A 27,053-nucleotide genomic window follows, 5' to 3' on the forward strand; every position below is an offset into this window, starting at 1 on the left:
GGAACTGGGTATTGGGCACCTTGGGCCTCTATCCAATCCCATCCCTCCCTCTACTCTAAGAGGGGCTATGAGACCCTGTGCCCATCCCACTACACTGGAACATGTCTGGGTTACTACGACATTCCCCCTGCCCTCGGTTGCGAATAGCCTGAGCCTCTCCCTTTAGAATTACTCCCCAATGCCTATCCAGACACTCTGGCACTCTTTGGGGTCAAAGAACTAACACTCCACCAGGTGTTGGCATAGTTCTGAAAAACCATGACTGAACATATGCTCTCCAGCAATTAAATTGTACAGCCTCTCATGTGTGTTCACCATATCACCCTTCACCCAACCATCCAGTGCCTTGAAACAGTAACTCACATCATCCCCTCAAGACTGTTTAGACAATATCCGACTGTCCCTGTAACTCAACCCACACTCTTCTAGGGTGATTCCATGGGGGTACACCACTCCTTTTCAGAGCCAGTAGAGTGTCCCTCCCACCACTAGGAGTATGTCTCCCCAAGCCAGTTCCCCAATCCTCCTCCAGGACCCTGCGCACCTTTAGGGCTACCTCATGTACCTCAACCCCCTGGTGTATGTCATCCCAATCCTTGAAGTCAGGCACCAAGTCTCTGGGTATGTGGACGTTTTCTGCAGTACTGGACATAGTAGTTTAGCTGCCACCATTTGTGCAGGACTCAGCCCTCCGGGCTTCCAAGTCTAGGTCTCACAACCTCAGCTCATGAGCTAAAATCTTGTCCTTTTCCTTGGCTAAGGATCTCTCCGCCTCAGCCCTCCTCTCCTCCGCTAGTGCTTTGTCAGCCTCAGCTGTTCTTTCCTCCACAGCCAGTTGAGCCAGGTGCAGCTGCAGGTCCCTCGCCACCTGTCTGTCCTTGAACTCCTCAAGCGACAGGATGTGGGAGGCGTCACTGCTCCTAGTAGTAGATCTAGCAGGGGACTCTCTCCTCTGCAGCCTCTGCAAAATTATTTTTCTCCTCCCCTGCTTCCTTTTTAGGGTCACTGCCCTCTAGGGATTCTGGTTTGTGATCCTCCCCAGAGTCATCTGTTTGTGTTGCTAGCCAGCATATCCTCATAAATAAACAGGGATGTCTCAAGATCCCGCCTTGTGGATCTCCTCTTCACAGCCAACTTCCTGTCCTTGCAGAAATCCTTCAGCTCTTTCGTCATCTAGATTGATAGGTGCTAGTGTTTAATCTCCATTCTGTCAAGGCCTCACAAGTGCAACAACCAGACAGAGTTCCAAGTTGATGAAGATGAAGCAGGAGTAAATTTTAAAACATGACCAATTGAGAGAAAATGAGAAAATAGTATACTGGTACGTAGTGGTCTGAGATATGGAAGTAGTGTACACCAATCAACAGCAAGGAGCAGGCCAGCACAGCAAAGCAGACAGCAAAGTTGGAGTCACTTTTGACAGCAACACAGCTCTTCTTCCTGGCAGAATGCCTCAGGCCAGAAGTGTTCTGAGTATATGGTGCCAGAGGTCCAGTACTTATACCCATTTCAGCCTTTGTAATAGGGAGACTTCAAAGAACGGTCTTTGAAGTGCACAGGACCCTGCCCTTACTTGAACTGGCTCCAGACACCCTTAAGAAGGGTGAAGACTGCTTTGTGTGCAGACAGGCACAGCCTTATTCATGTGTCAGTGACAACTCCTCCAACTACTCTAGCGCAAGAAGACCCATCAGCCGGGTGATGGACCATCAGGATATGCAGAGCCCACCTCAGCTCCCTTTGTGTGACTGTCTAGAGTGAATGCAATAACCCCAGCTGTCACTCTGACCCAGGCGTGTATTCAGAGACAAGCAGAGGCACAGAATGGTTGAAGTAAGAACATGCCAACTTTCTAAAAGTGTCATTTTCAGACCTGCAATTTAAAAACCAACTTCAGAGAAGCTTAACTCTAATTTTGTATCTGCTCCCAATGGACTATTGCACTTAGAAGATGTTACAAGGCAAACCCCATGTTAACCTATGAGAGAGATAGGCCTTGCTGTAGTGAAAACAAACTTAGCAGTATTTCACTACCAGGACATGTAAAACACGAAGGTACATGTCCTACCTTTTAATTACACCTCACCCTGCCCTTGGGATTCCCCAGGGACTACCTTAGGAGTGCCTTACATGTAATAAAAGGGTAGGCTTGGGCTGGCAAGTGGGTGCACTGGTGAGGTCGAAATAGCAGTTTAAAACTGCAAACACAGACACTGCAGTGGTCGGCCTGAGACATGTTTGCAGGGCTACTCGTGCAGGTGGCACAATCAGTGCTGCAGGCCCACTAGCAACATTTGAATTACAGGCCCGGGCACACATGGTCCATTGCACTAGAGACTTATTAGTAAATCAAATATGCCAATCATGGAGAAACCAATCATTACCATGTTTTATAGGGGAGAGCATATACACTTTAGCACTGGTTAGCAGTGGCAAAGTGCCCAGAGTCCTAAAGCGGGCATAAGAAGGTCAGAGAAATACACGAGGAAGGCAACATGTTTGGTGAAAAAGGGCCAGGTCCAACAGGAACCAATTGAGAGGGGTGAACCTGAAGCTCTTGGCTCTGTTACTAACATATATCCCTGCCTCTGGCAAACATGCATGAACCATCCTCTCCTGCATGCTGGCTGACTCGATGCACGAGGGGGAAGGAGTCTTCTTGTCCTGCCCATTATTAAGAATCAGGCAATTAGTGGTGTTGTGCAACACACTGGCACCGCTTTGCCTTCCTTCTTCACTTTCAGTTATGCAGATGAGGTCACACGCTCGCGCTCGGGTGTATAAAGCAGGAGGGCCCTTCTGACGGGCTGGGGCCGAGAGCTGCACTCCTGCCGAGGGCTGCTTCAGAAGGTGCAGGTGAGTGTACTCGTGTCACGCATGAACCACAGCGGGGACCAGCCACAGCTCGAGCCTCACTGGCTGTGAAGAATGGGACATACCAATGGGAACCTCCTGCTGAGGGGGGAGGATATGGGGGTCACCAAGTTTCTGGAAAAAACATAATGTGCCTTTCTCTATCTTCTACTCTGTCGTTTTTTGCCTCCAAGTTTTTTTTTTTCCAACCTCCATGTTTATTCTCTGTCTCTTTCTCATCTGTCCAGCCTCAGACTGACTCATTGTAACATTCTCATTCTCTCCTCCATACTCACTTGATCTTCCCTGTCCTATCCGCTGCCCAGACCCGTGCATCACCACCCCTCAAAGTCTCTGTATGCTTGGTCTCTAGGTCTGTCTCTATCTCCATATTTCGGATTCTCTCATTTTCACACCCTTCGTTTTCCAGCTACCTCGCATCTCCTCTTTCCTATTTCTCCTCTCGTCTACTTTCATCTTCGTTTTACCTCTTATCTTCCTCTTTTTCACTGTTATTCGTTCCTTGCCGTCTTTTCTCTATTCTTTCTGTGAAGGCCCTTTATCCTTCTGTTCCTCATGGCTTCTCTTTCTGCCACCCACTCCCTCTATCTACGACCTCCTGCTACATTCTTTATCATCTCGGTCTCTAAACAGTTGTTCCCTCCTCTCCTCCTCTGTATTCCTTACATCTCACATTGTCTCTCCATTTATTTATGTGACTGCCCCTTTCATTTTTTCTCGCTGATGCATCCTTTCTATCTCCTTTCTGCCTCTTGCAGCCCGTCTATAAATGCCTACTTTTCCCTCCCTGCTGCATTCCCACTCTCTATGATGACTCTTTTCCCTACTTTTTCATCTGCAGCCTCCACGCTCACATTTTCTCTGTCTGCCTTTCACCCATTTCTTCATCTCTGACGCTGGATCTTGGTGTTAGCATCGAACTACATTTTTCTTTCTCTGCATTAGTTCTCTCACTCAAGAGCCTCACTTCTGGGTCGAGATCAAAGCTTTTTAAAACCACTCCCCCTTCGTATAATATGTCAGGTCTAAACATGGCAAATATCATTTCTCACAGTTTTTCTATAAAATGTTATTTTCTTCTGGCAAGCTAAGGGATATTAGTGGGACTTGAGGGCAAACACACTAACAAATATACAACGCTGACCTGCAGTTGTGGTTATTAGATTATCAAACTAAATCTACCCAGGACAAAACATCAAGCAAGCCAGAATTCCAAGTGGGAATGTAAGGATTCATTTGTAAAACATATAAGTGCCCGGGCCCTCCTCGCTCGTTGCCCCTGCCAGCGCTGCCAATGACAGGTTTACACAAGTACTCACCATCTCACTCCTACAAGTGTGGTCATTCAGACTACTCCAGGCTCCGAAGCTATTAAAGTGGCTTATGAGGCAGGTATGAGCTGTTCTGCTCTTCTCTCAATTCCTCAAACAGCGCCACCATGTGGCTAACTTTCATACTGCCGGTGCTAAAAATATCGTGCTGGTGCCAGCCCCGGAAACGACCGACACAAATTAAGCAGGCTCAATCTCTGTCTGCCTTACCATGTGTTTTTGCCCTCTCTCTTCTTCCTTCAATGTCTACCAACGTCCTTTCTCACTAGCTTTCCCTTCTCCCTCGTCTATTTCTCCCGATGTGAGTGCTAGCCACAGCATCGCCTCTGTTTCCAGGGCTATATCTCTCTTTTACTGAATTGTGTTCTGTCCACTAGAAATTATTCCCATGGCCTGACCTATAGTTTGGGTTCTCTTTTTCCCCAGGGCTCAGTAAATATCTCTTCACGATCTCACTAAAGACTCTTTATTGTCACCCCAGGTCTCGGTCTTTAGTCCTCTATCTCTCTAATGAGCAGTTTCTGCCTACATGAGGCTCACGCTCTGATTTTTATTCTGTCTCCCTAAGACTCAGTCCGCGGTTCCTGTTCACTGTCTCCGTAAGACTCAATCTGTGGTCCCTGTTCACCGTCTCCCTAAGACTCAGTCTGTGGTTCCTGTTGACCGTCTCCCTAAGACTCAGTCTGTGGTTCCTGTTCACTGTCTCCCTAAGACTCAGTCTGTGGTTCCTGTTGACTGTCTCACTAAGACTCAGTCTGTGGTTCCTGTTGACTGTCTCCCTAAGACTCAGTCTGTGGTTCCTGTTGACTGTCTCCCTAAGACTCTGTCTGTGGTTCCTGTTCACTGTCTCCCTAATACTCAGTCTGTGCCTCCTGTTGACTGACTCCCTAAGACTCAGTCTGTGGCTCCTTTTCACTGACTCCCTAAGACTCAGTCTGTGGTTCCAGTTCACTGTCTCCCTAAGACTCAGTCTGCAGTTCCTGTTGACTGTCTCCCTAAGACTCAGTCCGTGGTTCCTGTTGACTGTCACCCTAAGACTCAGTCTGTGATTCCTGTTCACTGTCTCGCTAAGAATCAGTTTATGGTTCCTGTTCACTGTCTCCCTAAGACTCTATCCCCGGTCCTGTTGACTGTCTATTAAGATTCAGTTTGTGGTTCCTATTCACTGACTCCCTAAGACTCAGTTTGTGGTTCCTGTTCACTGACTCCCTAAGATTCAGTCTGTGGTTCCTGTTTACTGACTCCCTAAGACTCAGTCTATGTTTCCTGTTCACTGACTCCCTAAGACTTAGTCTATGGTTCCTGTTGACTGTCTCACTAAGACTCAGTCTGCGGTTCCTGTTGACTGTCTCCCTAAAACTCAGTCTGTGCCTCCTGTTCACCGACTCCCTAAGACTCAGTCTGTGGTTCCTGTTCACTGTCTCCCTAAGACTCAGTCTGTGGTTCCTGTTCACTATCTCCCTAATACTCAGTCTGTGGCTCCTTTTCAGTGACTCCCTAAGACTCAGTCTGTGGTTCCAGTTCACTGTCTCCCTAAGACTCAGTCTATGGCTCCTGTTGAGTGTCTCCCTAAGACTCAGTCTGCAGTTCCTGTTGACTGTCTCCCTAAGACTCAGTCCGTGGTTCCTGTTGACTGTCACCCTAAGACTCAGTCTGTGATTCCTGTTCACTGTCTCGCTAAGACTCAGTTTATGGTTCCTGTTCACTGTCTCCATAAGACTCTATCCCCGGTCCTGTTGACTGTCTCTTAAGATTCAGTCTGTGGTTCCTATTCACTGACTCCCTAAGACTCAGTCTGTGGTTCCAGTTCACTGCCTCCGTAAGTCTCCCTAAGACTCAGTCTATGGTTCCTGTTGACTGTCTCCCTAAGACTCAGTCTCTGGTTCCTGTTCACTGTCTCGCTAAGACTCAGTTTATGGTTCCGGTTCACTGTCTCTGTAAGACTCTATCCCCGGTCCTGTTGACTGTCTCTTAAGATTCAGTCTGTGGTTCCTATTCACTGACTCCCTAAGACTCAGTCTGTGGTTCCTGTTCACTGACTCCCTAAGACTAAGCCTGTGGTTCCTGTTCACTGACTCCCTAAGACTCAGTCTATGGTTCCTGTTCACTGTCTCCATAAGACTCTATCCCCGGTCCTGTTCACTGTCTCTTAAGACTCAGTCTGTGGTTCCTGTTCACTGACTCCCTAAGACTCAGTCTATGGTTCCTGTTGACTGTCTCCCTGAGACTCATGCTATGGTTCCTGTTGAGTGTCACCCTAAGACTCAGTCTGTGGTTCCTGTTCACTGTCTCCCGACGACTCAGTCTGTGGTTCCTTTTCACTGCCTCTCTAAGACTCAGTCTGTGGTTCCTGTTCACTGTCTTCCTAAGACTCAGTCTGTGGTTCCTGTTCACTGTCTCCTGATGACTCAGTCTGTGGTTCCTGTTCACTGTCTCCCTAAGACTCAGTCTGTGGTTCCTTTTCACTGCCTCTCTAAGACTCAGTCTGTGGTTCCTGTTCACTGTCTCCCTAAGACTCAGTCTGTGGTTCCTGTTCACTGTCTCCTGATGACTCAGTCTGTGGTTCCTGTTCACTGTCTCCCTAAGACTCAGTCTGTGGTTCCTTCTCACTGCCTCTCTAAGACTCATTCTGTGGTTCCTGTTCACTGTCTCCCTAAGACTCAGTCTGTGGTTCCTGTTCACTGTCTCCTGATGACTCAGTCTGTGGTTCCTGTTCACTGTCTCCCTAAGACTCAGTCTGTGGTTCCTGTTCACTGTCTCCTGATGACTCAGTCTGTGGTTCCTGTTCACTGTCTCCCTAAGACTCAGTCTATGGCTCCTGTTGACTGTCTCCCTAAAACTCAGTCTATGGTTACTGTTATTTGTCTTCCTAAGATTCAGTCTGTGCTTCCTGTTCACTGACTCCCTAAGACTCAGTCTGTGCTTCCTGTTCACTGTCTCCCTAATTCTCAATCTGTGGTTCCTGTTCACTGAACAAGGTGTAGTTTGTAAATCCTTAGGTGCTGTCTGTAATTCCTGTTGACTGGGTCACCAGGTCTCAAGTTTTGATTCTTGTTCTATGTCTCCCCAAGGGTTAGTCTCTTTCTCCTGATGCTCATTCTACAATTCTTATTCTATTTCGAACCTAAACTCACACTCTGAATACTGCTGCCATCTTTCCTAGACTCACTTCCTGTTCATTGACTACTGAATGTTCATTCTGTGATTCGCCATCACTGTCACGACAAGGCGCAGTCTATGGTTCCTGCTCTCTGCTTCACCAAGGCTTGTACTCTCCTTTCTATCACTATCTCCCCTAGTCTTAGTTGTACTTTACTGTCTACTTCAGGTTCATTCTCTGATCCTCGATTATGGTTACCCTGATGCTCAGTCTATGGTTCCTGCTCTCTGCTTCACCAAGGCTTGTACTCATTTCTGTCGCTACCTTCCCTAGTCTTAGGGGCTTATTTACAAGCCCCTTGTGCCGCAGGTGTGTCACTTTTAATATGGGAAAAAGTGACAAACCGGCAGCGCAAGGGGCTTGTAAATACCATCACGTTTGCACATATTAAAAGTGACGCACTGGCGGCGCAAGGGGCTTGTAAATACCATCACGTTTGCACATATTAAAAGTGACGCACCAGCAGCGCAAGGGACTTGTAAATACCATCACGTTTGCACATATTAAAAGTGACGCACTGGCGGCGCAAGGGGCTTGTAAATACCATCACGTTTGCACATATTAAAAGTGACGCACTGGCGGCGCAAGGGGCTTGTAAATACCATCACGTTTGCACATATTAAAAGTGACGCACCAGCAGCGCAAGGGACTTGTAAATACCATCACGTTTGCACATATTAAAAGTGACGCACTGGCGGCGTAAGGGGCTTGTAAATAAGCGCTTTAGTTTCTGTTTACTGTCTACTGAAGGTCTAGTCTCTGATTCGCGAACACTCCCACCCCAAGCCAGAGTCACTGGTTCTGTTTTCTGTCTCGCTGAGGCTCAGTCTCTGTCTCCCAATTCCTGATATCTCTCTCACCGAGGAACAGTCTCTGATTTCTGTTCTCTGTCTCTCTAAGCCCCCAGGTGTACATTTTCAGTTTTTTTCATTTACGTTTTGTGAATTGAGCCCTGTGTTTGCAATTAAACTCTGAAGTACCCGCGAACATTTCTAACCTTGCTAACAGACATTACCCCCCTTGCTGGGCACTGGCGCTTGTGCCAGGGGGTGAATCAAAAGCTGATATTTCGACAGCACCCTTGGCTCTGTCTCCCTTACAGTAACATCCTACTGCCAGCAGTTACGATTAATCCAAGTGCTCCCAATCTGTGAGAAGAAATGAGAGTGATGAGAATTTATTTGGCAAAGTGAGTGCCCAGGAGTGTACACTTTAGCTGTATGAGGGGATTAACAATCATGTGCCTTATTCCCGAAAAAGCATCAGATCTGCAATTCACCAATTCCAGTTGGAATCAGCATTCAAGGCTGCATCTGGTTACATCTGGAATGATATGTTTCCTTTTGTTTCCTTTCCCTCTTCAAAGAATTTTCCTTGGTGGAGAACCCCGTACAGGGGGCATTGGAGTCTCTTGTGGAAATTGACTTTTTTTCCTCTGCTGGAAAAATATTTTTTTCCCTTGAAGAAATCCCTGTACCGAATGTAGGGGCGAGCCAGTCTCATTCCCATCCTGGAAGGAAAGTTCCAGTACTGGAGCTAATATATGACCCCTTCCAGGGTGGGAAGATGCCAGTAGCGGGACACGAAGGTTGCCCCTTCTTGTTTGGGAAAAGCTGCCAGAAGTAAGGGCGACCTCTTCCTTTAGCTACGCTTCTGCTTAACACTCAGACTATCACGTAGAAACAACTGGAGACTCCCATAAGGGTCACCGACTAGATAATGAGATTGACTTCTACAGTGGAAAAGGTGATGCTATCTTAGCAATTCTTTGGGTGGGAGAATTTAATATGGTCTTATGGAAATTCTTCAATATGTTCTTCGGTGCTACAGATACAAATGGGGTTGGACAAACACTTTCAATGTGGCCCATAGGGTGAGGCGCTGACCATCACTAAAGCACAATTTGGTTTTGCGTCTGCTGTAAGTCTGCCCCTTTGTCCTTTTGTGCCCATGTTTATGGACAGTGGATCAATAAGCTGGATGGATTTAATTGAGCTGTCTAAAGCTATTGCACTATGGATTTTTAAATATAATATCGAGCTTAATCGCGACAGTGATTACAATCTTTTAACATCAGAAATAGAGTTTAACCCTGGGCCCATATCTCAATTGCAAAATGTTTCGGATATCGATTACTCTAAAAACAAAGAAATAATGATTAAATGGCATAAAATCAATCTGTCACGATTATTGGAAGATCTGTTAGGTGCAAATGCAGAGGCCTGCTGTATTTCTCCAATATCTTTACTAGACTTGAATGTAAAAATCCTAGGCAGCGCCCTATTGGCAAGACTAGAGGCATTGGCCGAACAAAATGCAATTCATTCCAAAATTCAATATGGTTTCCGCCCAGGCCTTGGAACAGTGGAGGAGTGCTTACACATTTATCCACTAATTGGAAAAATTGGCGTGGGGCTACACATATGGCATTTATGGAGTTGACCAGTACCTCCAATACATTTAATCATTTAAAACTCTGGTCAGTTATGGCTACTGTGGGTGTTGAAGAATTTTTTATTTCCAGAGTTTTACATTGCGCGAACTAGACCTCAAGATATCGGGTATCAGAGCGCTTTACATAGCACCAGTTTCGTTACACAAGGACACTTTCATTTTTGTTAGGCACGGGGAGATTAAGTGATTTGCCCAGAATCACAGGATGTTGAGCGTCATTGCCGAGAATCAAACCCAGTTCCCCAGCTTCGACGTCGACCGCTCTAGCCTCATCTTTGGTATACCTGCCAAGGCAGTTGACCTGGGAAACACCGGCAGGTGTTCAATATGGTCAGAATGGTGAATGTATTGAGCAAACTAAATGTTAAAGAGGGGTTCACCTTTTCTTTTAACTTTGTACATAAGTTTAGAGCATTATCCAGTGACCAAGGGAAAGGATACGCCACTCCTGGTTCTGCTATATGCGGATGATGCAGTCTTGTTGGTGAGAAATGCAGATGGGCTCCAAGGCGTACTGGATGACTTCCCTCGCATTATGAAGGGTTTAGAATCAAGTATACATTTCACTATCATATGTGGTCCTAAAAATACAAACATTAGGACCACATTTCATTGGAGATTCAGCTGATGCAGGTGAAGATGCCTGCATTTTTATGGAGCTCCTAACATAATGTACGATTGCACCAGTTCCTGAGATCCATGAATTGCGTATATAGATATGTGACTAACATTGTGCCATAAAGCAATTAAAGGAATGCTACAAATTGATATGAGGAAATCTGTTTATGTGGCTCTCTAATTAAGAGGTATCTGGGGTATTCAGACTCAGGTATATTGCAAAAGACTGTAAATTATTTTTTGTGTATACTTTTAGGGGTCCTCCAGGCATGCCCCAACTGTCTGTGGTCTGATCACTTTAACTGGATGATCTAATACAAATTTGACCTGTATTATTATGGATTTCGATATGGACCAAACCACAGACTAGTGTTTGGGGAGCAGTAATTCAGGATACTGTGGTTTTAATGTGTCCTCATGTAATGATGCAACTCTGTAAAAAAAAGAAGGCCTTTGATACTTTGGGGGTCACTAACGGTGAGTGTAGTGATGCCTCAACAAGAGATAAAGTGAAAGGTCTGTTTTTTGTTCCTCTGTGAATGTTAGCTCCGGAAAACAACCAGGTAAACCTTCTATTTTGAGCCATACTGTCGTATGACATCGCCAGGAGTTGAGCTGAACCTACTTTTTATGAAGAACTCACAGTATACATTTTATCTGACACATCTGAGACTAAACACCTTGCACCTGCCGGTATCGTTTCCTAATTGTGGCACATGGTCTGCAGATTTTCTAACATGCCCATGTGACAAATCACCTTACATTGTATGTTTTTTTGTAAATTATATTCAGGCCCCATTAACCCATATTTAGTCCGATATGTACTTGCAATACATATTAAGCAATGTAGACCTACCATAAGTATTTTACAGCAGTTAGCTAATAAATCGATTTGTCTAGCTGTAATAGTTTTATTAGCAGTGCCCTGAAAATCAGAAAATCGCACTGATGAGACTATTGATTTTCTATCAGTCAAGATTGTTTATTTCGGGATCGAACCCAATAAACATGCAATAGACAATAGACATGTTCTTATAAATACTTGTATAAAAACAGAAAACGTGCAAAGTATAAAGATAAAATACATAGCCGCATTTTACGATGCATATCAGCAAATAAAATCATTACAGTTCATTCAAGACAATATATAATGGAGCATAAAGGCTACCAGGGATATTTACGTGCAATTGTCTTATAAATATTATAAAAATGTGGTACATGTATCCGTTAAAAGACAATATGCATACAGCAGTTAAAATCATTGCATTCCATTCAAGACAATGTGTACTATGGCTTTGTCATGATTATACAGATCAACAGCATATGGGCTCAAGAGACATGTTGAAATACTAGAGCGAAATTCCTATGGATTTTCTTATGCGCCTGACATCTAATGGGTAGTAATCGAGACTTAATGCCGTGGGTGGGGATGCTGCAGTCAGATCTGAATATTCGGTAGGGTTCGCTGTAGTGTCTCCTACCCAGAGTGATGCAAATTGTCCTTATCTAAGACCTCCTGGGTTCAGCATATGCCAGACAAAAAAAGCATACGTTGCCTACATCCCCAATGCAATTATTATTAAATGAACAATTCTGCGATTTCAGACCGACGAGCTCCCATTTATGCATTGTGCCACTGGAATCAAGCAATCCTGGCTAAAGAGGGGTAAAACCCCGAAACCGGTCCTAGGATGCTTGTTTCAGGGCCAGGGAGGACCTGGCTTGGCAGTTCGGGCTGGACTGTTCCAATGAGGCACAGGGTTAAGACTGATTTGCATATGGCCAGGTCTAAACTGGGGTGGCATGGTGAGCAAAAGAATGATGGATTTAACCCGGATCTCTTGACTGGGGGTGAATGTTTTGATTTGTTCTGCATTCCGTCCATCAGGGTACCGGATATAAATTTAATTAACAGTGTGCGGGCAAATGGTGGTACCAAAGCTTCCATAAATGGCTCAACTGCAGGTACGGTTTTAAAGGCCACAAAACCTATTGATTTTAATAATGGAGAGTTAGTTCAAATGTTTGTTTTCTTTATTATTGAAACTGCTAAACATTTGACAGATTTATTTTACTGATTTTATTGTTTGTATTTATTATAATTATTGTGTACTTTTATGGCAATTATTTATTTAACCAAATAAAGGGGTCTATTAGGATGTAGGGCAGATTGCCACTGCCCACATGGCGGTGGCGATCCGCCCTACATCATACCCCGCCCGCCACCCATTACCCCCCGCCCTATTAGTATGGCGGGAGACCCCGGCGGACGGAAAGACTATCCGCCGATTTTCTGCCGGTCGACCGGGTGGAAAAGGGGCTAGATATGCTGGCGGTGTCTGCTAGACACCGCCATCCATATTAGCATGGGCAGCGGTGCAGGGCTTTCCATGGCGGAGACCCTGCCATGGAAAGCCATGCAGTTTTTGCTTTCGGGGGCCGTTGCGGGCCCCCAGGGTATTGGGGGTGTGGGGGGTGCACAAAGAGGGTACCTATGGTACCCCCTACATTGTCATGGACAAGGTGGCAGGCACCGCGCAGTGCCTGTCATCTTGTGCATAACAATGCACAACGTGCATTCCCAGCATTGTGGTGGGCGGTGCTCACAATGCTGGGAATTGAGGATCCCACCGCCACGGTGGCGGTGACATCCTAATTGCCGGTGCGGGACCGCCACACCACTGGCGGTTGGTCCCAGCACCGCTAGGGTGGCCGGCGGATGAAAGTCTGCCCGCCATCCTAATAGGCCCCAAAGTTTGATTGATTGATTAAATAAGAGAAAGAAGTAGGAAGTGATCTACCGGAAGATACGCCACCATGATGTTTGGGGCTAATAGCTGACGTAACACAGATGGTGGAAATCATGTTGGTTTGTGCAGAACAAAATATGTTACTTCCTGTTTTGGAAGTAGAGGAGACAAAAGAGACTAGAAAGGGTACCATTGTTTGCAAGGCCTGGTGCCTGTTAGGCCCACTTTAAGAGTTGGCTGTTAAATTCTGGTAAATGCAGTATTACTATTACTGTTAAATAAAAATTGCATCCCCGGATACATTTCAGCAAATCAAACCAGCTGACATTTATAGAGAGAAAAATGGCTGGTAAATATTGGAATATATAGATTTTAGCAGGGTAAGCATCAAAATCTATGTTATTCCCCATGATGGGGCAAAAACATCTAGTTGATGATATTTAACGCAGTTTCTTATTTCCGACCTGCCAAGCAGATATTAAGAGGTGCAATAAATATCTCATTAGTTACTGGCCCACTCATAATGGAGCCTTAGAATTAACAGGAAATATGAGGTAAATAAACAAACATTCCCACCCTGGCAGGCTCTTAAGAGATTGTGATGAACACGAGGATCTGATATTAAATAAGACTGCATTCACATATTGGGGTCTCGCTCCAGTAAACCATACAAGGAGGACCCCAGATTACCACAGCTGTGGAGGCAATGAACTCTACACCACACAACACGAGGGCAACAGAAGATCCTTAGAAACGCTGTTTCCAGAGATCCGCAGTCCATCCATGGCCCTGACAACAGTGCAGCCGAACAGAAGGGGTTGGATCATAGTTTGCAAACACTAACAAACTTCCATGTTTGTGACATTCCCAAACTTTCAAGACAAGCCACACAGTGAACCATATCTACATATCTACCAAACCCTTTATTAGGATTACAGCTGCGGAGAGATTTGCAATCATGGTGGAGATATAATCACCTGTAAATCTACTTATATGCCTGCCAGGAATCCCTTTGTTAATTTCTAGCAATTGTAGAAAATGTACTTTTGGTTGTGAACTTAGGTTTATAACCAAATGTATCTTTGTGATTGGACGCCATGTCTCCTATTTCCACAAATTCCAGATTTCCCACTCCATCACAACCGGTGAGGGTGTGGTTTTGATGGTGAGGTCTAGTGACTAACATAACCAGGAAATGTCATTGAGTTGGCAGCCCTGCCAAAATTTGTAATTCAGTGTTTATTACCAGCATATGTTGTTAAAGTGATGAAGCTTGATTAGGTGTCGGGTCTCAAGACACCAAAGATCCAATCAGGCTCATCCAGTAGAATGAGCTGTCAGGTCACCTTGTTGGAGGTCTGTCAGTTTATTTTAAAACACTCACTCCCTAATCTAAGATTGATTCCTAAGATTGCAAATAATGGAATAAAGGCAGAAGGACATTGTGAGACTCTTCCTTGGGGTCATAGAGCAGTAAGCGGTTGTAAGGTCTTGATAGGTCTGGTAAGGTCGATATTTATTGGATAGACTACCAGGCTGGTTAAGAGGAGGTTGTAATAGTAAGAAATCTCAAATATGTGCTGAGTCACTCTTAGACATCTTCTGGGGGTAGCACCTGTGAAAAGGTTTTCCACCCTCTTACAGTGTTCTGCAAAGTGGCAATGGAAAGTCTATCACACTCCTTGGTAGCCTGTTTCACTAACGTATTGCCTACCTCCTAAGCCTTGCTCATTTCTACCTATGGATCCCGACAAGTGAAGAAAGTAATCGCTATCAGCCTTCGGAGCTGCTGTGGCCTTTATTGGCAATCTTGTTAGGTGATGCAGAAATGATTAGGAGTCTTTTAACACACCTGCAACCTGTCTAGAAGACATGTTGATAGGCTTTCTTGGCTACAGCGTGTGCTTGCTCACCAGTCTGGATGACATTTTTTAGTAATTACGAAGACAGATTTACTTCCAGGAAGACCTCTTCTCCCATTTGCAGCCACCTGGATCTTGTGAATTCTTGGTGCATCAAACAAGAACTGTCTGGGTGGGGGTGGTTCATCGGGTGCCCTCCTGTGGTTCTTTGGGTGCCCTCCTGTCATAATGTGCTTAATTCTGGCTTTGACTCATCTACATATTGGGCTATACCTTCTCTCTGCCTTTATTTATTTATTTTTAAGGCTTTATATAGCGCGAACATGACCTTTGCGGGTATCAGAGCGCTGAGTAGAGTAGAGAGTAAGAAACAAAAGGAACAAAGGAATGCATAATTAAGATTTGTAGTACATAACCAAAATGCAGAACTGAGCTTCGAGTTTCCATGATGTGGACTTATTCATAGTGGCATACTGGAACCTCTGCTCACATTCATGATGTTTTGGTGGTAGTAGGAGTTATTTTCAAATTTTGAAAAGGGGAGGCTGCTTCTGTGTGTTTAGCAGAAAGTACGAGTTTAGTCGGATTTATTGGTGTGAGGAGCTGTGTCAGAGGGTGTTAATTCTAACTAACTTTGCCCTTCCCTGCCTAAGGTGATTTCTACACTTGCAGTGTCCGGGTCATGATATATTTAGATCATCTGGAGGTCCCTCCTCATTCTAGTGTGTTCTCAGGTTGCGATGAGTCCTCGCTTTGTGGTATTTTATCAAGGCCATATGCTTAGCTCCATTCTGCCTGATAGCTTCTTCTGATGTGCCTTTTTAGGTCTCGCCTGAGCCAGCGCATGCGCTGTCTCAGGCGAGACATTTAGTAAGTGGGTTTTCAAAGTGCTACCCACCGGCTTTTGCTGGCCTAAAGCTTGCGTTCACGCGAGCGTGAACGTGCACAGCTGCCAGCTTTCAGCGCCCGAGGCGCCATCTGGAGCGTGATTACTTTCACTTTTGGTGGTGCTGCGCGCGCACCACTCTCATGTTTGCCAGCGCGCACACGCACGCGCACCCCTGCTTTTACTTTTGCCGTCTTTTTTTTTGATGGATGCTCAATGTGCTGTTAAATTATCTGACGCATAGGAAGGCGTGTTTACAAAACAGTGTTTCTGTCTATACAGCAATAAATGACATCTTGTTGTGCAATAATGCCGAGCCTTCCCATGTCGGATAGGGTCACCTTATGACTCCATGTCACATGCACACCTCCTCTCCTCTCCTAGGCTTTGGTAGGATTGCAGATTGCGTCACTGTGACAAATAAGTCCCTGCCCTAAATGTACTTATTTATTTACAAATCAACCTTTTCAAGAGCAATACTATAATTGTTTCACTTGAAATAAACCAAGACGGCATCAGGAATGCCTTATTGTGGAAAATGTAAGTTTGAACCGTAAACGAGAAGGCCTGATTGCAGTTAGGTATACATAGCCATTGGCTTTCCTTTATCACACAGGGCAGCTGGGACTTTTACATTTCATTAGCTCAGTGTGACAGTGTGTGTTTGAAAAGACCACAAATGCTGCCAGAACAAAAACATTTGAATAACCCTTTTATTGTTCATTCACATTATAAACTATTAGGAGATTAATTAATGGGGCCGCTGCAGCGCTTCCCGCACCCCTTACTTCAGTGCCATGGCTGGGTCTGCGCGTCCTGATGTCTGTGCCTTCCTACCCCTCATCCACATTTCCTATCAGCCTGTGCCCTGATGCCAGAATCTTTGCTCCGCCCACATCTTGCCGTGGCCGTCTTGGTGTGTGTGGGCACTTAAGAGAAGAATAGGTGACGTAGGTCATATCAGAAAAGGGATAGAAGTGAGCTTGAGCTAGGTTACTTAGCACCTGAAGTAGTAGCTTAATGTGCGAAGAGTTACTGCACAGTTACCCGCTGCTCGGCCTAGTGTATCAAGAAACTGAGTTGCCAGAACTTAAAACAAGTATTGTTAAAGCCAGTAGGTCTGGAGTTAAGAGGTCTTACTCAACCTTTCATCCTTCAAAAGTCGATGCTTTGAGTTGGGTAACAATAAAGATCTGTTATTTTAGCTTCAATATGCCCCAAAGTGTGAAAGTGTGCTTTCCAGATACATATGTGAGTTTAAGTAAATCTGAGGTAGATCAAGATGACACTTGTAGGCTTGTAAGAGGCTTCTGACAGGTAGAAGCGCTGACCATTGCGCTGTGCATGCATGATTTTTTAATAGGGTCTTTCAGTTTTACACGCTGCTCTACAAAATAGCTTAAAGACATTGGCAGAGCCAACTGCTGTGGCTAAACACTTATAAGCTCCCAAAGGTGAGACCTATTGGCTATGCCAATGCTTGTTTAGCTTGCGATGGGTTTAAGACCTTGAGCCAACCTTCTTATGTTTTGTGTTTTTACTCGTCTGTTAAATCCTAGCCCGGTGGCCTCCCAGTCAAACTTATCTACCTTCATGCCCCCTATGTTAAAATAGTCAATTTTATCACCTGGAAAGAGAAAATGATGCTGTGGAATTTGAGAAAATGCTTTATCTGTTGGAAGATTTATCTTGGTTACAGTCTACGCACTGAATTTCAATAACCTCTGACACAGTTTCATCTGTCTTTTCTAGGCTGCATGTCTTGAGGGAAGGATTTTTAGTCTAGTAAAGCTTGGTTTGTAAAGATTGTCTAAGTCCTATTCCTCGTACCTCCTCCTTTACTCCTCTGCATTTCATATGCCATGTTTTTCCCATTTCAGATCTGTTCTCCTTTGTCTGTATTCTATTTATATTCTGCTTGTGAAAGGATAACTAGCTGAAAGGGATAAATCGAGATGGAAATTTTCACAGTTGAATCCAGGCATTCTCTTTGACACAACTTAGTCATAACACAAGCCACTCTCGCGGGAAGGCCTTATATCTCAGCGGTGTTCGGTGATGATGATGCCAATGCTTGTTCATGATGATGTTGGTCTCTAAATCGAACTAGGAGATGGGTGTATGCTTTAATGAGGTGATCAATATGATAACTTGGGGCCTGATTCACAGAACTAACTCAAGACAAAATCCTAAACTTACTACCATTTTGGTATTCACAGAAGGCACTTACTCATTTCGGTATTCACAGAAGTTAGGAGTCCTAAGTTTAGGACTCCTAAATGCCTTCTGTGAATACCGAAAGCCTTAAAATTAGGATTTTTATCAGTTTAGTAGTAGTATAGTTAGGACTCCTAACTTTAGGACTCCTAAATGCCTTCTGTGAATACCGAAAGTCTTAAACTTAGGACTCCTAACTTCTGTGAATACCGAAGTGAGTAAGTGTCTTCTGTGAATACCAAAATGACTAAGTGCCTTCTGTGAATACGAAAATTGTAGTAAGTTTAGGATTTTGTCTTAAGTTAGTTCTGTGAATCGGGCCCTTGGTCTTTACATCTTTCATGCATAACAATGAGCAGAAGCATCCTTCAGATCCCCGCGCAGCGCTGCGATGCGCGGCCGGGTCGTATAGCACCAGAATTCTTGTTGGATACCATGTTTTCGGTGACAACCATGAGAAGGTGCCCTGAGATACCCAATGAGTTCGCACACATATCGCCTCTGTCCTTACATCGTCATTCATAGAAGCTTACCTGTTGTGGCATAAAGAAACGTAGAGACATAGGGCCCAGTGTACAGTTTGGCGGACATGTTAGTCTGTCGTCACAAAAGTGGCAGCTATCCCATCTGCTATATTATAACAGCATTATGGTCCATGGCGTTTGTAATAATGCATATGGTATATTATCACATTTGTGACGGAGCACCCGCTCCCCAAACTCTAAATGAGGCTCATAGCATCGCACATTGATGTGGGGTTTAGTATTATGCAAGCTTTTTATTTCACTAGCATTCTCGATTACATTCCATGAAATTGTATATTTTCAGACAAAGTTGCCGGCCTTTACCCAAGGGGACATTTTGCTTCACCACTCGTTATTCCCCTGCAATGGGAAGTCCAGCCCTCAAAAAGTGGGGGTTGGCCCTGCAAATCGACATTCTGTGGGATTTTTCACCAGCTGTTTTTTTTCAAACCACGGATGTTGGTGATGTCTGCACAATTCTACGCATTACCGACATTGTGGGCTTGCTGCTCAAACCTGCCCTTTCCCCCCATATCCAGCACTTAATGGAAAGAACTCAAGAGTCTACAAGAGGGCATTTCATACCGTTTACAATACATTCATGGTTTAAGAGAACAGCATTTAGACACAACAAACCTTTTAAATGTGGGATATTTAGATTAACAGAGCAACGTTTTAAATGTGGGATATTCACATCCAGTGATGCGCCCATGGCATCTGTATCAAACATAACATACACAGAGGCAACAGCAGAGGGGCACTGACCTCTGCTCCAATGGAGGGAGCTCCCAATAGGCTATTGCCTCTGAAAATCAAGTGGGATGCAGTTCCAAAGAAAGAATACACTGCAGCCATGCACCATATCAAAGAAGCCTCTGGTTGAAAAGAGAGTATTACTTTTTATAATATTAATGATAAAACACTGCAAATGGGAGGGTAAAAGTTGGAGAAGGTGTAAGAATTGGTTTAGGAAGAAGAGCAGTGTGATTTGCAGGGGAAGGGATAGCATCAGTGCTTAATGAGTGTGCCAATGGTTGCTGATGATGGTGACCGTCATTCACTTTTAGGAGTCTTGGCTTTATTTGTTATCATCAGACGTTGATGCAGAGCAAGAAAGAAAAGGGCAAACAAAGAAGAAAGGAGGCGGTCGAGGAAGATTGGAACAAAGCGGCATGGGGATAAACCAGGGATGAAATAGAATCTGCAAGAATGAGATAAATAGAGCTGAAGTCTAGAATACTGAAGGAGCGATACATCAGCCTTGGTCTCAATCCTGGCGTTGGGCCCGTTTTGCAAGGGCACATTTTTACTTCTTCTGCTGAAACTGTTTTTGGTGGCATTAGGACTATGTGCAATATTTCCTGTTAGCCACTGGTAAAGTGTTTGTTCTTTCTCCCTAAAGCATGCACCATGGGCTTACACCTAATGGGGATATTTTTATTTACCTTTAAGTCCATAGTAAAGTGGTACTTCATGTACCCAGGGCCTTGAACTTAAATGCTACTAGTGGCCCTGCAGCACTCGTTGTGCCACCCACTAAAGTAGCCCTTTAAACATGTCTCAGGCCTGCCACTGCAGCCTGTAATTCAGTTTTAAACTGCCACGTTGACCTGGCAAAATAAAGCTGTCACCAGGCCTAAACCTTCCTTTTTAACATATGTGACCCCTAAAGTTGGCCCTAAATGATCATTGGGCAGGTTGCATTGCATTTAAAACATGGGACATGTTTACTTAGGTTTTACATGTCCTGGCAGTGATAAACTCTTAAAGTAATTCTTCCCTGTTGTAAGGCCTATCGCTCCTATTGACTAGCATTGGGTTACATTATTACATTTAATAAGTGTTAATGTTTGATTGGAAACTTTAATGGTAAAGTTAGAATTTAAATCACAGTGCTTTTTCATGTCCCATCCATTTGTGCCTTCTGCCAGTGTCCTGTGTTACATGACTGTGAATGGCTCTGCCTTTGGGGTTTGTGTACTGCTCCCAGACAGTGGCACAAAAGGAACCTGACACTAGTCTTTTGTCACCCCAGACTTCTTGGAACCTTGACATGGGAATCAAAGAACTTTCCAAAACCAGATGTGAGGGTAATATAGGGAATCCATCTACTTCAAAAGCTGGCACTCGGTATAAACATTGGACCTCCTGAGCACTCATCAAAATACATCTGAACCTTTAGACAGTACAGAAGGACCCCTGCTCCTCAGAGGACAGCCCTGCTGCTTAGGCCTGCCTTGCTCTGCAGAGGACTGCCCTTCGTGCTGCTACAAGAGAACAACTCCGCTGCTTGAGGACTGTCTTGAGCCCCAGTTGGCTGCCTTGCTGTCTGAGTCGGAAGACTGGGCCTGTTCCTTTTTTCCCAGGCCACCCAGAGTGACTCCAAGTGTCAGATGGCTGACCTCCTGTCTGAGCTACAGGGACAAAGTAAGCTTCAGAGGCCTCCCTGCAACTACCAAGCTGACCCACTGTACTGGGCCTGCCTGGACCTACAAATGGGCCTTTGCTGATCCCCGAGTGGTGCCTTGCCAGGTCCTGGACCCTTGAGTGGCATAATGTGAACTCCTCCTCTGAAAGAAAATTACATTCTGAAGTTTTGGGCACTTCACAACCACAAATGTGTCCATTCGCACCGAGACTCTGGCACCCATGACAACTACCAATGCGAAGCTCCAGTGAACTCCACTCTTCGCACTACAGCGACCGTCAACAAAGACCGGCAATGCAAGATCTGCACTTCCCGCTAAAGAAACAACAGCCTGCGGTGTCCGCCAGTGCGAAGCTCCAACAATGACTATCTGCGGTGCCCGACCGGTTCTTTGCGATACAGCAATGACAACCTGCGGTGACCGCCGATGCGAAGTTCTAGCAACGACTGTTTGTGATGCTTGATTTGCTCTTCGCCCTACATCAAAGTAACCCATGCTCCCCAGCCAGATCTTGACGCTACAGCGATGACCATCCACAACATTATCCCTGCTCCTCACAGCCTCCTCCACTGCAAACAGAACTATTAGCACCACACATCTAGAAAGTAACTTTTTCAGCTAAAACGACCTGGTCTCTGTATCCGACCCACGTTCAGTCAAGATCGACCTCACTTATGACTTTACACCCCATCTAGCATGACCGGCTGACAGTGAATGGTGCTTTATTCTTTTAGGCACTATATTTACATAAATCATACGGATTGGGTTTTGTGTTGTTTTAGTATCATTCTATTTATTAGAATGTACTTTTTGGGACTGAGTCACAAAGGTAAACTTAGACGTTTTATCAAAACTTGCACCAAGCATCTAAGTTTGCGACTTTGGGAATTCACAAAGGGCATTTACGAGATCCAGCCCCAGGGTGGATATAAAGATAGTAATCATAAATGTCCTTTGTGAATTCCCAAAGTCATAAACTTAGGCTTTCGGTCTATGTTTAAATCAAATGTTAAGTTTATCTTTGTGAATTGGGCCCTATGTTTCTAACATGTTTTGGGATTTTGTTGTTGTTTTCACATTGTTACTGATCGTGTGCTGCATAAATATTTTACATATTGTCCCTAAGTTAAGCCTGATTGCTTCGTGCCAAGCTACCAGAGGTTTAATCACAGGTAAATTTAGTGACCTTTTGTGGTTCACCCTGAAAAGGATTGTGGTTGTTGCCGGAGTGGAGCACCCCTCCTCTCGCCCAAAAGAATAATCCAATTTCTTACTCCGGGCATTAGAAAGAGTTAGTGGCGGCTTCTACGCTAAAGTGGAGAAGAGTCGTCCCACTGCCTTGAAGCAGAAAAATATAGGAAAAAATAAAATGATAATAACGTAATGTTATTGTTTGGTCCTCCTTTTCCAGCAGCTTTGTATAAGGGGGCAGGGCAGGGCTGCAGATCAGGATAGGAGTGGTAGAACCCAGTAACCACCTAAGTGTGCAATGACTGTTTGGCCGGCTGCCTAAAACAGTCATGCGCACTTTCCCTGTTCTCCATGCAGGCTGCATTACAGCCTGCGTGGAGAACATGCCCACCCCTCCAGCCCCTGGCCGAGTGCAGTGTCACGGCACTCAGAACAATCACAACGCTGCATTGCAGCGTTGTGATTGTTCAGGGGCACCTGAGTGCTTCCTGTTCCTGGAGTCCAATGCAGGAGAGCAGGAGCAGAGACACAGGACCCGGTGGCAAGGTAAGTGTTTGTTCATTTTTTTTCATTGCGACCCGCATGCATCCCCCCGTGCCACCACTGCCACCTGCAAGCCGTGCCAGCAGCCACTGGAAAGAGCAGATGGTAGTTCCTAAATAAAGTCAGGCTTTTTTATCACTGAGGGCGTTAGGGTTTGGATTCAGGGTTTAGCCTTTGGTTTAGGGTTAGGCTATGCAATAGTGTTAGGTTTAGGTTTATTAGTGTTAGATTTATGCTTAGAGTTAGGTTTGGATTAGATATTGGGTATGGGGTCATATAATTTCTAGTGTTAGAGTTTGGTTTTAGAGTAATAGTTAGGGTAACATAACAGGCATGTGGTTAGGAAGGGTAAGGTAAGGTTAGTTTTAAAGGTTTTTTGTTAGACTTAAAAGAGGTACTGTTATCATTGTTCTTAGCTTGTTCGGTGTAGTGGTATTCTTTGCACCAGAAGTAATACCATTCTACTGGATCCTATGGAATGGCCCCTCCATGCTGACATGCAGCCCACTGGGGGGTGTTGTGTGGCAAACACATGCCATGCATAACTTTAACTTTGAAAGGACGCAATTCTTGTGAAAACTCAAATAATATGGGTCAAATCCCATTGGCTTTCCTTATCCATGAAGGGTAGTGTTTCTGTCCTCTCCTTCTAAGTTATGCTCACAGGACTCACAACGTTAGTGCACACACAAACACTGCTTTTTATTATGATCAGATTTTATTATGTACATTTCTTCTGCAAATCATTCAAGTAAGAATAATCATCATAATCAAATTATCGCAGTCATTAAAAAAAAGATTAGTGAATACAAGACACTTGCCATCATTGTTCATCAAATATCCCTACAGTATTAGTTTGAAAAATCCCTGTTCGTCTTGCAGCATTGCTTGCTGGTGTATATGTTGTTTGTCCTGCCATGAAAACCCTCCACCACACCTCTAGCCTTGAAGGCCTCAAACTGGTGCTCATTTTTGACAGCATCTTCAACCAAAAATGGTCTCTTCATCCCACCTCAGTTGCTAGGTGTTTTTATACCTTTCCCTCTTTCGAAGTCTGTGTTGCAGGTGGAGGCTAAGGGATCCAGGACCTGCCTTGGCAATGCAGTGCTGAAAACAAAACTATCAGTCTTAGGAAGCGCGGAAGCAGCAAACTTTGGGGCATATTATCAAGACAGGCAATAAAATTATCGCCGCTTTAGTGGCAAAAAACTGCCGCGAAAACGGCGATAATGGGCTTGATAATATGCTCTATGGAATTCCAATTGAAGCCCATGTTAGATGTGAAGGACATTATCGCCGTTTTAGCGGACGTTTTTTGCCGCTAAATCGGCGATAATTTTATCGCCTGTCTTGATAATATGCCCCTTTGTTACTTTTGAACGCCACCGGCTCTGAACTGCAGCAGGTCAATATTCAGGAGCCTTGTTTGCAGCGAGCACAAACCCGCAACAAAGGGAACATCCTCTTCAGGCTGAAGCAACATGAGGAAGAATGTCTGACAATTTTGCATATACAAACATTCTGTTAGTTTGCACAAAATGAAGCAGGAAACCTCACGTAAACTGATGCTTTAAAATCTAGGTCACGCACCCTCGCCCTAAGTGAATCTCTCCTTCAGTAAACAAGCATGGACTATGATGGCATGCACCAAGGTGCATAATACATACTTACAATGTTAAGGATGTAGAAAGATGTGATCATAAACAACAGCACTGCTGGAGACTCAGCCACATCTTTCATTTAAATTTTGCAAGCAAGTGGGGCATCCTAGCGCTGACCCTAACTACTGGTAATAGCCGGAGGTTCGAGAGCTGATGTAGAAACAGCCACATTTTAGATGGTTTCCTAAAGATGGATTCTGAGGGGCTAAATTGAATGCTCATGGGCAGGTTCTTTCGTAGACTAGAAGCAAGAGGAGTTTACGCGGGACCACAGGGAATGAGAGGATCAGGAGAGCGCATTGAGTGGGCAGGGGAATAAGAGCAGATTAAATGCTGAAGACAGGGGGGTCCTCTGCTGCAAAAACCTGTAGACAAAGCAGAGGACCTTAAAAGTCACATGTTTGGACACAGGAAACCACTGTAGGTCTTTCAGCTGTGATGAGATGGGTTGATGACTGGGAATCTTTAACAAAAGTCATGCAACTTCATTTTGAATGACCTGCAATTTGAGGCAGAGCGATTGGGACAATCCTAAATAAGGATCATTTCCATCTTCCAGGCAAAAGGTAATAAGTGTCTGGACCTCAAATTTACACATGAATGGGTAGTAATGGGAGGATTTTCCAGAGGGTAGGTAATACCAAAGCAGCGAGCAGCTAGATTCTCAATTTAACAATTCTAGAAAGATTGGAGTCCAGCCAAGTACCAATTACTACAGGTTTGGGAGCAGGTGTGGGACTGAGATCCCAGGGCCACCAGACTGGAACCCATAAAGAAGGCTGGTTACCAACCAATAGCAAGTCAGTTTTGCCTCCATTAGGCTTCAAGTCATTGGAGCCCATCCATTTATCCAGTACTCACATACAGGTTTGGAATTCACCTGGGGTGGAATCAGGACAGTCCAATAATGATACAACAAGCTGGGTTTCATCAGCATAGGTGAATATTGTAAAGTTAGGGAAATCCACGATCACGGCCAAAAGGAGAAAAACAGTAAATAGTGTTGGTCTTAAGGACGATCCTTGCAGTACACCACAAGGTAAGATGTGTTTTCATAATAACTGTGCAAGCTCTATCAGACAAAAAGGAGAGAAGCCGTTTCTGTGCAGATTTGCAAATTCCCAAGTCATAGAGTTGGTTGATTAGAAAAGAATGATGCACCATATCAAATGTTGCTGAGAAGACCAAGAGGGTTGGGGCGGCTGTGCCCCCCCGATCCATAGAGGAATCCAGTTGTTCTGTAACAGCTAAGGGAGCAGTTTTGGTGCTGTCTAAAGGCCAAGAACTGGATTGAGAAGAATCCAGCAAACTGATATACTCGAGATATTGTGAGTAGAGAATTGATATGTTTTGCAATAATCGTGGTTCATGGTGCCAAGGAGAAATAGGTCTATAATTAGCCAATGCAGACAGACCCAGAGAAGGGTTTTTTTTAAAAAGTAAAATGCTTTCTATACAATTGATTGGGTTCACCCACCCTGAAATCTTTCCTCACCATCCTAAATTACTTTCAGCAGTATTAATCTTAGTAGAATTGCCCTCCAAACCCACTTGCTCGCACCTTCAATAGACTCTCAAACTGTTGAGCGATTTGGATACAAGTAAATGTGTAGTGAATATCTGATGCATATAATCATACGGAATGATTGCATGTCTGCTCATCTTTCACAAAAATCCATATGATTATCACGAGCCACTAAAAGTTAATGGTCTTGTGTGGATGACTATTTTGCAAATACTAGCATATGCCATATAAAATCCCTGGATGCTGTTCCGTGATGATTGTGTGAGTGGGCTAAAGAATGGTGATGGATTAAACCCAGATCAGTTGACTGGGGGTGAGTGCTTGCAATGTTCAACACTCCGTCCATCATTTCCTTTGGTTTTGCCGTGATGATTATGTGCCACATAAATCCATGAGCCTTTGAGTTTTGGAATATATTTTGTTAAGACCTTAGAAAAAGGTTTCAATTTAAGTTATACCACTTTGTACAGGCTTAGTGGGGCTTACTTGACTCCCCCAATGTCTATAGCCACAGGATGTGATATCCATGGAGACTGGTGAAGGTCAATGTGGCCTAAATATTATGCAACAACAATATGATGGCAAGAATATGGACAGGATATATAAATGAGTATAGATTTAGTGCACTTCACTCCACGTATGTATACAGTAACCATACATGTATAATGGACATCAACCTTACAATGATTGGCTTGTTGTTCTTCGATGCAACATTATTGCGTCATCTCTGGTCAAATCAGAGAAATCTCTAGCCATGTAGATCAACTACCATGTGCTCACCTTACCGCATTTTGAACTCCTAGTCAAGAAATCCAAGAAAGCCACCGGCAGATTCAGTGTAGTGAAAAGTTAACACCGCAGCTTGAGCCTAATGACATTTGTAAAGTAGCACAATCCCTTGAACTGAAGTCTCTTCACAATGGAAACTCTCTTCTGGGAGGGATCCCCTCAAACCCTATGAAAATAGCCCTCTGTTCAGCAGCAAGGTTGAGCTCTAGTTCTTCAAAAAATGATTTTTTTATGCCAGT

At 44.4% G+C, this 27,053-nt stretch overlaps 1 protein-coding gene across 1 annotated transcript in view; it reads left to right on the plus strand.

Annotated features, from left to right (window-relative positions):
- The first annotated feature begins 2,814 nt into the window (after nt 1-2,814).
- The window catches only part of LOC146809136 (IgGFc-binding protein-like), a 453,503-nt gene continuing 429,264 nt past the window's right edge, over nt 2,815-27,053 (plus strand). The window contains exon 1 of the mRNA XM_085615950.1: nt 2,815-2,856. The gene's annotated coding sequence lies outside the window, so the exon portion shown is untranslated. The remainder of the gene's footprint in view (nt 2,857-27,053) is intronic.

The sequence above is a fragment of the Triturus cristatus genome, chromosome 7, assembly GCF_964204655.1.
Source record: "Triturus cristatus chromosome 7, aTriCri1.1, whole genome shotgun sequence".
NCBI classification, from domain to species: Eukaryota; Metazoa; Chordata; class Amphibia; order Caudata; family Salamandridae; genus Triturus; species Triturus cristatus.